Source organism: Narcine bancroftii, chromosome 2, assembly GCF_036971445.1.
Source record: "Narcine bancroftii isolate sNarBan1 chromosome 2, sNarBan1.hap1, whole genome shotgun sequence".
NCBI lineage: Eukaryota > Metazoa > Chordata > Chondrichthyes > Torpediniformes > Narcinidae > Narcine > Narcine bancroftii.
The window spans coordinates 357,303,535-357,315,631 of record NC_091470.1 but is presented as its reverse complement, the minus strand read 5'-3'; positions in this window follow the sequence as shown (position 1 = coordinate 357,315,631).

The window sequence follows — 12,097 nt, the reverse complement described above, 5'->3', positions numbered from 1 at the left end:
GATGCTTCTCCTACCCCACTTTGAATCCCTTTATATCTGGATCCCATTGAATGGCTTCTGCCTGCAGTTCAATAGCTAGCATAAACAAAGCTGGAGACAGTCTTCAGCTCTGTCTACTGGACCTGGCCAGCAGGAACACTGGAGATGTTTGTCCACTCATAATAATTTTAGCCTGGGGTTTATGATAGAATGTTCTTACCCAATTGATAAATGGTTATCCAGTCCAAATCTCTCCAGTACTTTGAACAAAACTCCCATTCCAGTCTGTAAAAGACATTCTCTGTGTCCAGAGCTACGGCCACGCCTGGACCCACCCTTGACTGTGTGAGATGCACTGTATTGTGTAATCTACATATATTTTCTGCTGTTTGTCTCTTTTGTATAAAACCAACTTGATCTGGATTTGTTAACTGATAAATTTTGAGCCAACATATTAGCTAGTGCTTTTGTTATAATTTTATAACCTAATTCAATAATGAAATGGGCTTATAGGAGGAGGGTTTAAATGGGTCCTTGTCTTTTTAGGGTTTTCTGTTGAGAAAGACTCCAGGAGGGTATGTGTCTCCACTGCCTGGTCCATCACCCCCATATTATGGGGCATTAAAATATCTTTAACTCTTTATAAAATTCAGCAGGGAACCCATCCTCCCCTAGTGACTTGTTAGCCTGCAATGTCTTCAGGGCTTTCTCAGTCTCTTCTCTAGAGAAGGGAGCACTCAGACCTTCTCGTTCATCTTGATCCAAACTTGGTAGTTCCAATGTAGACAAGAAATCATCTATTTTTACTACCCTGAATCTTGAGGGTATGTCCCCTAGTTCTGGACTCCCCTACCAATGTAAATATTTTTCCTACCTCTATCTTATCTATGCCTTTCATAAGTTTCTATAAGATCCCCTCTGTCTTTTAAATTCCAGTGAGTACAGTCCCAGACAACTCAATCTCCCCTCATCGGCCAACCCCTTCATTGCTGGAATCAACCTGATGAACCTCCTCTGCACCACTTCCAAAGCATCCTTCTTTACGTAAGGAGAACGGAATTGTATGCAATACTTCAGATGTGGACTCATTAGTACCCTGAAGAGTTGTTGCATATTCTCCCTGCCCTTAAATTCAATCCATCAATACCTTCTCCCAATGAGAGCAAGTAGGCTTTCTTCACAAATCCAACCACTCAAGTTGCCACTTTTAAAGAACTATGCACCTCTACCTATCGGTCTCTCTGTTTTGCAAATTTTTTTCAGGGCTCCACCTTTTAATGTACAAGTCCTGCCATGGTTGGTCTTAAAGTGTAACACCTCACATGTATCAGAATTAAATTCCACATACCTCTCCTTGCCCCACATTCCCAGCTGCTCTGCATCCTGTGGAAAACCAAGGTGTCCTTCTTCACTGCCCATTTTGTTTTCATCAGACAGTACAATCAACTGAGCTGAGACACTCCAGACTGCAATCTGAAGAGATTCAGTTCAGCAGTTTCCACCGCAAGGGAGTGAAGAATATAACACAAAATGCAAATGGACATTTCATTGGTAATGTACTAACCAGAGTGCCTGCTGCAGGATAGTCTTGAAATCAATATCGACTGTCAACTTTGGAAGTGGATATTTGGACCAGCAATAATTGACTCCATTTTGAAATAATATATATTTTTATTTGCATTTATATTCCCTTGATGTGACATAAAAAATACCTCTGTAAACATCAATTTAGCATATAGAACCATAGAACATAACAGTGCAGAAAACAGGCCCTTTGGCCCTTCTAGTCTGTGCCAAACTTTTATTCTGCCAAGTCCCACTGATCTCCACCCATTCCATATCCTTCCCATCCATGCTTCTGTCAAATGTTTCTTAAATATTAAAAATGAGCACACATTCACTATTCGTACCATACTTTCAACACTCTGTGTGAAGAAATTCCCCTAATCTTCTCCCCTTTCACCCTTAATCCATGTTGTCTGGTTTATACCTCACCAAACTCAATGGAAAAAGCCAACTTGTATTGACTCTGTCTATACCCATCATCTGACCAGCCTGTCCCTCTGGGCACATTTCCCTGCTCTACATTTTGCTTATTCAATATCCTTTTGTCAATGTTGGTTCATCTCTGTTTTCGCTCTCTAACTGCTCCCATTCATTCATTAACCAGATATCCTTACTTACAGCTTATCCCCATGGTTTCCGCTATTTTATCCCATCAAGGACAGCCCTCCTCCCACAATGCCACAAGCTTCTTTTGTCATCTTCCCAGTCCTAACGTGTCTCCGACCTAAAACTTTAACTGTTTCTCTTCCGCAGATGCATGCTAATCTGCCACTCTTCTATCCACCATTTAGTTTTCATTTTTGATTTCCAGTTTGCATTTTCTCCCTCAACTTTCCTGTCTCTGAGAATAGCAACACTTCCACGCAAATTTAAGACAACTGCAACTTTTGTACAAATCTCCTCCTAACTATACATACATGCGGTTTAAATTCCTTAGCCCGTGCAGATAGGTTTTGCATCATATTTAAGTTTGGTTATAAAATTTACATCGTTAGAAATAGGGTGGCAACTTGCTCAGCATGTATCTACCACACACCAGGCAATGTGTAAGGACAGCCAACAGATTTCTCCTTAGTTACTACCTCTTGCTTTTTATTAGGAGATATCTATCATCAGGGAGGAAAGAAAGTCAAGGGCAAAAGGAGACAGAAGGCCCTCTACCAGGGATATTATGGACATTATCCACCAAATGAATAATACATTTTTAAAAATTGGTGGCAGGCTAGAATGCCATCAAGGAAAGGCTAGATAATTTAACCAAAAGGGTGGAAGTAGCAGACAAAATAGAGAGAGTGGAAGAAAGGCTGGGTCATGTAGGGGAAATAATATGGGAGAAAATGGATGTTTTTGAAAACTTCAGTAGAAGGAAATATATTAAGATTGCAAGGGTTAAGGAGGGTAGGAAGGGAAGAGGTTCTTTAAAAAGTGGAACCCTGATGTGTTGGGGATAGAAAAAAAACTTGGGGATGATTTGGAGATAGAACGGGCCTACCAGTCCATTACACTACCCCCCCCCCCTGCCCCCTAACCTGGGTTCAAATCAACGACCCCACTCAATCCTGGTTAGGTTCCTTCGCTACCAGAACAGAAAGAATTTTACAGGCAGTGGCAAAGGGAACAAGGGAGAGAGCATCCGGCAGAGTATAGAGGAGAGAGAGTCCATTTTCTTTTTCCCTGAAGGAAGAAACTCACGTGAATAGGGTGGTGAAGAAGGCTTTTAGTATGCTGGCCTTTATCAATCATTGCATGGAATATAGGAGTTGGGAGGTGATGTTGAGATTGTATAAGACGTTGGTGCGGCCTAATTTGGAGTTCTGTGTGCAGTTCTGGTTGCCTAATTATAGGAAGGATATAAACAGAGTGGAGAGAGTGCAGAGAAGGTTTACCAGAATGTTGCCTGGGTTTAAGCATCTGGAGTATGGGGAGAGATTGGACAGATTGGGTCTTTATTCTTTGGAGCGTAGAAGGTTGAGAGGGGATTTGATAGAAGTATTTAAGATTATGAAAGGGATAGACAGAATGGATGTGGATAGACTATTTCCGTTAAGAGGAGGAAAGATTAAAACAAGAGGACATGAGTTAAGAATTAAGGGGCAGAGGTTTAGAGGTAACATGAGGGGGAACTTCTTTACTCAGAGAGTGGTAGCTGTGTGGAATGATCTTCCGGGAGAAATAGTGGCGGCGGAGTCAATTGTATTATTTAAGAAAAGGTTGGACAGGTATATGGATGAGAAGAAGATGGAGGGTTATGGGCATTGTGCAGGGAGGTGGGACTAGAAAGGGGTGTTTGGTTCGGTGCGGGCTAGAAGGGCCTAATGGCCTGTTTCCGTGCTGTAATTGTTATGTTATATGTTATGTTATGTTATTAGTGCAGAGCTATTAAGGTGCAGGAGGGAATTCAACTAGGTGAAAAGAATTTTATGCAAAAAGGAATTGAATTTACCCTCCTTCATCTTGTAACACTGAAGATAATCAGAGATGGTGGGGAAAAAGATTTTTTTAACAGACCCTGGGGAGGCAATGGACAATGTGGAAACCATGCCACCCTCCCAAGTGTAAATACAAATAAAGATAAAAAGGGACTTGATGGAATTATCAATTGTATATACTGTAAATGTTATGATTATGATGGGAAAATTTTATTGTGCTTCATTGTGGTACTGTCTAAAGAAGATTGGTTAAGTTAAAAGAAGAATTAATATGGGAAGCTCAAAGAAAAGGCTGGAGGGGCTAGTGTAAGTGTTAGATGGGTGCCTTAGGTTCACCTCAAAATGGCGGGGGAGTTTGTGCCAATATTTTGGGTACTGGCGGTGGGAAGGTTAGAGGAAGATCAGGGAGAAGAAGAGAAGGACAAAGGATTAGTTGGGGGTATTTTTTGAATTTCTCTGAATTGTTGGTCCTAGTTTTCTTTACGTTGCTTAAGTTTTGTTTGGAGCATGGTTGTCTGATCCAGATGTCTATGGAAGACAAGCAGGATGGAAGATAAGTATCAGCGGAATTGAAGGAAGGGGAGAAGACAATGAAGGAGCTGTGGGGTAATGGATAATACAATCAAGTTTGTAAGTTTTAATGTGAATGGGATAAACTAAATGATAAAGAGAACAAAAGTATCAGCACACCTAAACAAAATGCAGACAGACATAGTGTTTTTGCAGGAGACCCACTTTACAAACCAAGAGCATACAAAGTTAAATATGTGGGGTGGGTGGGCCAGATGGTGATGTCCTCCTTCAATTCCAGAGCCAGAGGAGTGGCTATCCTGATAGGGAAGAATGTTCTGATGGTTTTCCAAGGTGTGACCGGCTGGCAGATTTGTGAAATTGTCAAATATACTCCAAACCATGGACACTTGTGAAAAAATACACCCTGAACTTTGATGATGAACAATTAAGACAAGATAAATTCTTGAAGGTAACTGGGGTGGGGGGGTGAGAATACCTTGATTGTAGGGGCTTCCATTTTTGTCTTGATTCAGTCATGGACAAGTCAGCAAAGAAAGTAATAAGAGCCAGTGTGACTAAGTCCATCCTGGCCTTTATGAAAGAGCTAAATTTAATAGATATCTGGAGAAGGATTAGAGAAAGGGATTATTCCTTTTACTCAAGACAACATGATTCCTACATCAGAATTTATCTTTTTTGGCCTCAGCTCAGTTAGAGAGTAGGATAGTGGAGACCAAGTACATGACATAATTGCTGTTGGGCCACTCACCCTTGGCTCTGTCCAACATAATGCCAGATAAGCAGGCCATGGCATATAGATGGCACCTGAACTCATTGTTGTTGGGAAAACCGGAATTTTGTAGCTTTGTTAGAGTGCAGATATAATTTTCTGTGAGATGAACTGCCCCTCTACTGATGATAATTTCCTATTATGGGATACTTTGAAGGCTTATTTAGGTGGCTAGATCATTGAATATACCAAAGGTATGAAAAAGGGGCACATGAAGGAGATCGATAATTTTGAACAGTAAATAACCCAACTGGAAAATGACTATCAAAGAGCAGGTTCAGAAGAAAATTATAGGAACTTAATTCATAAAAAGCTCAAATAATAATACGTTGCAAGTGTATAAGACTAAGAAATTGATATTAAGATCTAGACAGCAGTATTACGAGCTGGGGGAAAGGACCCATAAAGTCTGGTCCTGGCAAGTGAGGGCAGAAGAGGTCTCAAGAACAATCAATGCAATTCAAATGGGGAAAGGCATGATTTCACATAAAGCAAAGGAAATAAATGAAATATTTAGAAAGTTCTTTCAAGAGCTGTATAAATCAGACACTAAAATAGATGATTTCTTGCTTATATTGAAACTACTGAATTTGGATCAGGAAGATCAAGAAGGGCTGAATGCTCTCTTCTCTAGAGTGGAGATTGAAAAACCTTGGGCTCATTTCAGGCTAATAAATCACCAGAGGAGGATGGTTTCCCCGTGGAATTTTATAAAAGATTTCAAAGATCTCTTAATGCCCCTTCTTATGAAGGTGATGCATTATGCAGCAGAGATGCTTACCCTCCTGGAGACCTTCTCAACACCAATCATCACGGTGATCCTGAAAAAGGACAGTGACCCACTGAATCCCTCTGCTTATAGGCCCATCTTGTTATTGAATGCAGAATATAAAATCATAACAAAAGCATTGGCCAATAGGTTGGTGGTATATTTGCCAAAATGAACTAATCCAGATCAACCTGGATATGTAGAAAAGAGGCAATCAGAAAACAACATACCTCAATTGCTAATATAATGCATCTAGTTCAGTTAGGGGTGGATCCAGGAGTGGCCATAGTTCTGGATGTGGAGAAAGCCTTTGACAGATTGGAGTGGGACTTTTTGTTCAAGGTTCTGGAGAAATTTGGACTGGGACAAACATTTATTAATTGTATTAGGACATTGCTTTAAACCCAAAGCTAAAGTTATTACAAATAGGCAGATGTCTCCAGTATTTCCACTGAGTAGGTCCAGTAGGCAGAGCTGTCCATTGTCCCTAGCACTGTTCATACAGACCATTGAACTGCTGGCAGAAACCAATTTTCTGGGATCTAGGCATAAAGGGGTTCAGAGTGAGCCAGATGGAACACAAAATCAACTTTTTCACTCATGAAGTATTAGTACATCTGGTGGACTCGGGGGGGGGGGGGGGTGGGGAGCATTGGCCAGTCGTAGGACCACACTGGAGGATGTGGGAGGATCTCAAGGTATAAAGTAAATCTGGACAAGAGTGAGATCATGCCTTTGACAAAAGGGGAATTTATAGATAAAATTATCAGTGAAGTCCATTCAAATGCCTCAAGAAGACACTAAATATCTGGGGATGAAAGAAAATAAGGATTTATGCAACTTATATAAATACAGTTATCTCTCTTTCCTCCGGAAGATTGAGGAGGACCTCGGAAGATGGAGAACTCTGCCCATAACTTTGTTGCGCAGACTTAACTGTGTTAGAATGAAGGTGATGTATTTCATATAACTATTTTATTTGTTACCCATTCCATTGCCCCAGGCTTTCTTTAAGATGTTCAACAGATATGTCAGAAAGTTTCTATGACAATGGTAAAGTGGCTAAGATCTTTGTGGAAAAGTTGATTTGGGATTATAAACTGGGGGATTTAAATTTGCCAGATTTCAAAAAATATTACTGAGCAGCCCAGGCAATGTTTAATCACTTCGCTCTTTGAGGACCCCCCCCCCTTCTTTCCTGGGCACAAATTGGACTACAGGCAATAGGTGAAAAGGTAGCCAGAGAGTTTATATATAAATGGGACACTAAATTAATTCCAAAGAAAACTGATTACCCCACAGTAAAGCATATACTTCAAACATGGCAAAGAATAAACCAATGTATTGGATAGAAGGTGGGGGTATCTCCCAAAACACCCTTGACCCAGAACAACTTAATACCTATGACTTAGGACAATAAGATCTTGGACACCTGGTGCCAGAAGGGGATCAAGTGTATTGAGGATTGTTGCAAGCAAGGGCAGCTCATGTCATTCGAGCAGTTGAGGAACAAATATGATTTATCTAATAGAACATTATTCTGCTATCTGCATCTAAGATCTTTTTTGAGGGACAAATATGTGCAGTGACGTGGAGATTCTAATTTAAAGGGGGAATGTGCGTAGGTTTATTTCTATGATGTATTTCATATTACCACGTGAGGGCCTGAAACCAGGATTACACAGGTTGAGGGAAAGGTGGGAGTTGGACTTGGGCACAACAGCCCTGGTCAGATCTGTGTCGGGACAGCATGACAGCAGTTATTAATGCCAGGTACAGGTTGGTGCAATCCAACTTCCTGCATCAACTGTACCTGACCCCACAAAAATTACATAAATCCAAACCAGAAATCTCAGAAATGTGCTTTAGATGTGGTGTGGAGATTGGAACCTTTATCCATTCAACCTGGCTGTGTACAAATCCATCTGGGAGACATTCTGAAAAAAATTACAAAGGCGTATTTTTCACAGGATCTGGAATTGTATCTTCTGGGAAACATTATGGACGTAGGTTTTAAACTGTCCCAGTATCAAATTCAGTTTGTGAAGTTCAACTTGGTGGTAGCCAGGAAATGTATAGCAGTCACGTGGAAGCCCGACTACCAACTAAATATTACACAATTGAATATGGAAATGCAGAGTTGTATTGCCCTGGAGAAAATCACAAATGATTTATGGAGGAAATATGACACATTCGTTAGAGTGTGGCAATCTCATCCGACATATGCTGGCATGCGGATGCGACTATCCCCCTACGGAACAAGGGTAATGAAACAATCCGTCCCAACAGGGAAACGATTGGGATCAATGAAGTGGGATGTGGAAAAAAAAGTGTTTTTTTTCTTTTTATTCCTTACCTATGGTTACCCGGTCACCTTGGTTGGTTTTTTTTTCCTATGTTTCTGTAGGGGTCGTTGACCCCACCAGCATTTGGGTTTTTCTTATCTGTATAATTAATATGACTTTATTCTCAGTTGCATTGGGGCAAGGGGGAGGGGTGGGTGGGATAAAAACAGACTCTGTGTCATATTGGCGTTGAAAGAGATTGTATTGTTTGTTTGAATGTATACAAGTGTTTGAAAATCAAAAATAAAATATTCCAAAAAAACTATCATCGTCCATCAGATTGGCAAGGTTGCATGCCAGATATTATGATGTGATCTGCCCATACTTTACTTCTCAGTCTTCCAAAAGCAGAGATGGCATTTGCTTTCCTCAAGTTTCTTCACTGCTGTTCACATTAGTGAAATGATGCTGTCTTCAAACTGTTTTAATTAAACCTTTCTTTGTAACATCACAATCTATACTTTTGCTTTATTTTGCAATACTCAAGGATAGGTTAAATGAAGACATACAAATTTAGACATACAGCACGGTAACAGGCCATTTTGGCCCATGAGCCCTTGCCACTCAATTACACTGGGAGGAAATTGGAGCCCCCATGGAAAACCCATACAAATACAGGGAGAACATACAAACTCCTTACAGACAGCACAGGATTCAAACCCCGGTCCCAATACCTGACGCTGTAACCGTTACACCAACTGAGCTGCCCCAATTAACTTGCCTGGAGACCTCGCCAAATGAAGCTTTTCCACTATCTCTTGGTACTTGCGAGAACAAACAATTCATTGTTGATCAATCTTGAGAGTGCAGCCAAGGTATGTGAACTTATACACCACTGTAAGCCTTTGAATATTCACGAGGATGTTTGGTCTGTGCATGGACTGTTTGATGCAGGATGGTGAACTTGTGATTTCATTGCAACAATTGTGAGGCCAAAGTTGCCAGAGGCACTGGCAAATCTTTCCAAGCTTTCCCGCCCATTAGCTTCTGATCTTGAATGGAGTTCAAAGTCAGCAAAGAGGAAGTCCCTTAAGTTAGTTTCTGATACTTTGGTTTTAGTTAACACTCTTCTTAGTTTAAAAAGATCTCTGTCAGTCCTCCATCCAAGGTTGATTCCATTTTCTTTTTTAGGGAAGGCATAACCCAGTGTTGCATCGAACATACTAAACAGCAGGGGGGCAAGCACACAGCCTTGTTTCATACCACTGGTGGCCAGAAATGGGTCGGAAGTCTCCCTGTCATCCATTACTCTGGCCATTGTACTGTTGAGTTGTGATGAACTTTTCAGGGCGGCAACACTGTGTCACAATCTCCCATAGGCCTTCGTGACGACATCAAGAATTGCAGTGAGATTGTCAAAGGTGAACAGGCTGCAGTTTAGTTCTGGGCACAGCTCTTGGAATTGTCTTGCTGCAAAGATCACGTCTTTCACAGAAACCACACTTCCTGCGGGGAGCAGACACCCAACGCGAGTAATCAGTCAATTTAACAGGATTTCAACATGGGTTCTGTAATGCGCGTCGAAAGAACCAAAGACTTGTTGATCCAACCCAAGGCTTTTATTAACTAAAAGACTGGAGCATATCACAAGTAGGTCGACCAGTCCAGAATGACCTGGTCTGGCTAGGAGCAATCCTTTAAGACCTGCCAGTAGGTGGTGCTACACTCTCAGACAATCACAGTCATCCTACATGACCCTCTGTACATCTGTACATAGACACATTGGTGATAGAATCTGTCCTATCACAGGTTCTACCAGCAGCTGAGAGTAGAAAGATTCATGTGATCATTACAGGCTTTATGATTTCCCCTTTAACCAGCCTAAAGACCAAGCAGAAGGTGTATGGAGCTGCTGTTGTCCTAACCCTACGTTTACAAGACATGGGCAGTGTACACCAGACAACCACATGAACTGTCTGCACAAACTACTTCCAGATACAGCTATTTTGTCCAACACAAACTTCCCCAACATTTATACACAGGTGGCAGGGGTGTGGTGGGGGTTGGGGGAGAGGGATCACAGATGAGATGAGATGTGCAGGACATGTTAAAACAATGTCTGATTATAGAATACCAAAGCAGCTACTTTGTGGAGAATTCTCTAAAGGCAAACAGTCCTGTGGTGAAGAGAAAAAGGAGACCAGAAGATTCTTCAAACATCTCTGAAGATTTCCCACACCAATGGGAAGCCCAAACATTGGACTGTGCTGTTCGGTGTGCCCAAATAAAAATTGGTGTTCATTCATGACTAAGTTGGAGTGGAGGAAGCCAAAAGAAAGAGAGAATCTCAAAGATCAAAGATACAACTTCCCTACTCCTCGCTCAATGGCGTGAAAGGAATTTGAACCCAGATTAGTCTAACCAGCCCCATTTGAACACATCAAAATACTAAAATTTAGATATGGCCATATTTAAGAACATGTAGCCGACGAACACTTTGTGCTACTGAGTAAAAGATAACTTTTATCTTTGAACTCTTGTTTTAACAGCACCCAGTAGGTAGAGGAGGCCAAGCAGAATAAATAAAGCACTCAAAACGGTATGAAATCAGTCATCCTATTGGCAATGTGAGGCGACCAAGTGAGTTGTCGTACCATCTGTAAGGTAACATGATTTTCAATAATGTACATTCACTTGGGGTCACACAGGTCACTCAACTGTAGTTGATGAGGTCTGTGGTGGCAGATGAAGTGAATGCTTTGATGGTGGATATGATATTCGAACTGGCTACTTCTATCCTGGTGGTTCATTAAACTACAGGGTGACATCCATGAGTGGATGAAAGGGGTTGAAAATTACGCTGGGAGTTTGTAAGAGGTGGCAGTTTGAGAGTTCTAACCCGGCTAGGGCATGCACTACCAATAGCAAGGCCTTAGAGAGGACACAGGTAGTGTAGCAGTTAGCACAGCACTGTTACAGCACCAGTGGCCAGCGTTCAAATCCATGCTGTCTATAGGGAGTTTGTAGGTTCTCCCCGTGTCTGCATGGATTTTCTTTGGATGACATGATGGGTCAAAAGACCTTGTTCCATGCTGTATGACTACTTGAGCATAGTTGGAGGTGCAATCCTCCATGAAACTGCACTTCATCACATTCCTTACTTGTACCCATCCTCTCTATCTCCAATAATTAAACAAAGTCTCTATTACGCTTGAGATTCATCGCATTTTTGTCTCCTCAAAAGAAATACCATCTGAAATATCTGCTCTGCCTCAATTCCAGCCTCCAACTAACCCATATGCTTAACCACTCCACATTTGGTGGGCTTGATTTCATCTCCTAAACAACAAGCTCAATAAACTCCCACCCTAAACTATCAGCTTCTCTTTTTGCAGCCGAGATGCTCCCAGTTACAACTTTGTTGTCCTGCTTCAATAAGCCATTAGGTGGTTCAGTTTCAAATCTGTTTGAAAATGCACCTTGAAAAGATGTGACTATGTTAAAAGGGAATTTACAAACGCAAATTACAGTAAAAGTCCTAAATTCCTGACTGTTCAGGGATTGGGTCAGTCTGGACTTCTGGATTCTCGGGCAGTACTTTTAAAATTCAAATTTAAGTAGAACAAACAGGTAAAACTTGATAGCTTTTTAACGGAACATTTGTTCATACAAAATACAAACAAAAACCTAAATAAATGTATTTGCTTACATTTCCCCAACTTAAGCATGGTCGCTGGCACCACTGTGCTTCGATGGTGCTTACACA